Source organism: Scylla paramamosain, chromosome 24, assembly GCF_035594125.1.
Source record: "Scylla paramamosain isolate STU-SP2022 chromosome 24, ASM3559412v1, whole genome shotgun sequence".
NCBI classification, from domain to species: Eukaryota; Metazoa; Arthropoda; class Malacostraca; order Decapoda; family Portunidae; genus Scylla; species Scylla paramamosain.
The window spans coordinates 431,102-435,000 of NC_087174.1; the positions used below are offsets into that span (position 1 = coordinate 431,102).

At 44.0% G+C, this 3,899-nt stretch overlaps 1 long non-coding RNA gene across 2 annotated transcripts in view; it reads right to left on the reverse strand.

Moving 5' to 3' along the window:
- Positions 1-364: 364 nt before the first annotated feature.
- LOC135112544 (uncharacterized) overlaps positions 365-3,899 on the reverse strand; it is a 10,387-nt gene continuing 6,852 nt past the window's right edge. For both annotated transcript variants that reach the window (XR_010274439.1, XR_010274440.1), the window contains exon 4: positions 365-3,899. This exon is cut by the window's right edge and continues 1,957 nt beyond it. This is a non-coding gene — a long non-coding RNA (uncharacterized LOC135112544).

Here is a 3,899-nt window from a genome sequence, read left to right on the forward strand (position 1 = left end):
ATCTTGAATCATGTAAAAACAAGATTAATACATCCTTGGCCACGACCTGCATTAACCCTCTTTCGATGTGGACCAGAATCATCTGCATGGTCAGTGCCACTACTTGAGCACCAACACAGCGTGATTTGGCCAGTAAATAGCTCCCGAAAGAGGCTCACAGAAATGGTATATAGCTCCCGAACAGTTGGGTGACTAGGACCCGAAAGAGGTTTAAAGCAAGCAGCGATCAAGAATAATTGGACTTCATCTAACTTTAACTGCAAACTATTTTTTGGTCACTTGAAATACAGGCCACGATTTTTCTTTGACGAGATCTCGACGCCCGGTAAGACAATCAGATTGAACGGGACACTGTCCGAGGTGAGAGTTCGAACGCACTACAAAGCTGAAAAAGCGATTTCACGGAATTCGGCGCTAAACGGCCTGCCAAAAGCGAGCCTTCTATCAAGTGGTCAAAAAATACATCATTGATTCAAATCTTGAATCATGTAAAAACAAGATTAATACATCCTTGGCCACGACCTGCATTAACCCTCTTTCGATGTGGACCAGAATCATCTGCATGGTCAGTGCCACTACTTGAGCACCAACACAGCGTGATTTGGCCAGTAAATAGCTCCCGAAAGAGGCTCACAGAAATGGTATATAGCTCCCGAACAGTTGGGTGACTAGGACCCGAAAGAGGTTTAAAGCAAGCAGCGATCAAGAATAATTGGACTTCATCTAACTTTAACTGCAAACTATTTTTTGGTCACTTGAAATACAGGCCACGATTTTTCTTTGACGAGATCTCGACGCCCGGTAAGACAATCAGATTGAACGGGACACTCTCCGAGGTGAGAGTTCGAACGCACTACAAAGCTGAAAAAGCGATTTCACGGAATTCGGCGCTAAACGGCCTGCCAAAAGCGAGCCTTCTATCAAGTGGTCAAAAAATACATCATTGATTCAAATCTTGAATCATGTAAAAACAAGATTAATACATCCTTGGCCACGACCTGCATTAACCCTCTTTCGATGTGGACCAGAATCATCTGCATGGTCAGTGCCACTACTTGAGCACCAACACAGCGTGATTTGGCCAGTAAATAGCTCCCGAAAGAGGCTCACAGAAATGGTATATAGCTCCCGAACAGTTGGGTGACTAGGACCCGAAAGAGGTTTAAAGCAAGCAGCGATCAAGAATAATTGGACTTCATCTAACTTTAACTGCAAACTATTTTTTGGTCACTTGAAATACAGGCCACGATTTTTCTTTGACGAGATCTCGACGCCCGGTAAGACAATCAGATTGAACGGGACACTCTCCGAGGTGAGAGTTCGAACGCACTACAAAGCTGAAAAAGCGATTTCACGGAATTCGGCGCTAAACGGCCTGCCAAAAGCGAGCCTTCTATCAAGTGGTCAAAAAATACATCATTGATTCAAATCTTGAATCATGTAAAAACAAGATTAATACATCCTTGGCCACGACCTGCATTAACCCTCTTTCGATGTGGACCAGAATCATCTGCATGGTCAGTGCCACTACTTGAGCACCAACACAGCGTGATTTGGCCAGTAAATAGCTCCCGAAAGAGGCTCACAGAAATGGTATATAGCTCCCGAACAGTTGGGTGACTAGGACCCGAAAGAGGTTTAAAGCAAGCAGCGATCAAGAATAATTGGACTTCATCTAACTTTAACTGCAAACTATTTTTTGGTCACTTGAAATACAGGCCACGATTTTTCTTTGACGAGATCTCGACGCCCGGTAAGACAATCAGATTGAACGGGACACTCTCCGAGGTGAGAGTTCGAACGCACTACAAAGCTGAAAAAGCGATTTCACGGAATTCGGCGCTAAACGGCCTGCCAAAAGCGAGCCTTCTATCAAGTGGTCAAAAAATACATCATTGATTCAAATCTTGAATCATGTAAAAACAAGATTAATACATCCTTGGCCACGACCTGCATTAACCCTCTTTCGATGTGGACCAGAATCATCTGCATGGTCAGTGCCACTACTTGAGCACCAACACAGCGTGATTTGGCCAGTAAATAGCTCCCGAAAGAGGCTCACAGAAATGGTATATAGCTCCCGAACAGTTGGGTGACTAGGACCCGAAAGAGGTTTAAAGCAAGCAGCGATCAAGAATAATTGGACTTCATCTAACTTTAACTGCAAACTATTTTTTGGTCACTTGAAATACAGGCCACGATTTTTCTTTGACGAGATCTCGACGCCCGGTAAGACAATCAGATTGAACGGGACACTCTCCGAGGTGAGAGTTCGAACGCACTACAAAGCTGAAAAAGCGATTTCACGGAATTCGGCGCTAAACGGCCTGCCAAAAGCGAGCCTTCTATCAAGTGGTCAAAAAATACATCATTGATTCAAATCTTGAATCATGTAAAAACAAGATTAATACATCCTTGGCCACGACCTGCATTAACCCTCTTTCGATGTGGACCAGAATCATCTGCATGGTCAGTGCCACTACTTGAGCACCAACACAGCGTGATTTGGCCAGTAAATAGCTCCCGAAAGAGGCTCACAGAAATGGTATATAGCTCCCGAACAGTTGGGTGACTAGGACCCGAAAGAGGTTTAAAGCAAGCAGCGATCAAGAATAATTGGACTTCATCTAACTTTAACTGCAAACTATTTTTTGGTCACTTGAAATACAGGCCACGATTTTTCTTTGACGAGATCTCGACGCCCGGTAAGACAATCAGATTGAACGGGACACTCTCCGAGGTGAGAGTTCGAACGCACTACAAAGCTGAAAAAGCGATTTCACGGAATTCGGCGCTAAACGGCCTGCCAAAAGCGAGCCTTCTATCAAGTGGTCAAAAAATACATCATTGATTCAAATCTTGAATCATGTAAAAACAAGATTAATACATCCTTGGCCACGACCTGCATTAACCCTCTTTCGATGTGGACCAGAATCATCTGCATGGTCAGTGCCACTACTTGAGCACCAACACAGCGTGATTTGGCCAGTAAATAGCTCCCGAAAGAGGCTCACAGAAATGGTATATAGCTCCCGAACAGTTGGGTGACTAGGACCCGAAAGAGGTTTAAAGCAAGCAGCGATCAAGAATAATTGGACTTCATCTAACTTTAACTGCAAACTATTTTTTGGTCACTTGAAATACAGGCCACGATTTTTCTTTGACGAGATCTCGACGCCCGGTAAGACAATCAGATTGAACGGGACACTCTCCGAGGTGAGAGTTCGAACGCACTACAAAGCTGAAAAAGCGATTTCACGGAATTCGGCGCTAAACGGCCTGCCAAAAGCGAGCCTTCTATCAAGTGGTCAAAAAATACATCATTGATTCAAATCTTGAATCATGTAAAAACAAGATTAATACATCCTTGGCCACGACCTGCATTAACCCTCTTTCGATGTGGACCAGAATCATCTGCATGGTCAGTGCCACTACTTGAGCACCAACACAGCGTGATTTGGCCAGTAAATAGCTCCCGAAAGAGGCTCACAGAAATGGTATATAGCTCCCGAACAGTTGGGTGACTAGGACCCGAAAGAGGTTTAAAGCAAGCAGCGATCAAGAATAATTGGACTTCATCTAACTTTAACTGCAAACTATTTTTTGGTCACTTGAAATACAGGCCACGATTTTTCTTTGACGAGATCTCGACGCCCGGTAAGACAATCAGATTGAACGGGACACTCTCCGAGGTGAGAGTTCGAACGCACTACAAAGCTGAAAAAGCGATTTCACGGAATTCGGCGCTAAACGGCCTGCCAAAAGCGAGCCTTCTATCAAGTGGTCAAAAAATACATCATTGATTCAAATCTTGAATCATGTAAAAACAAGATTAATACATCCTTGGCCACGACCTGCATTAACCCTCTTTCGATGTGGACCAGAATCATCTGCATGGT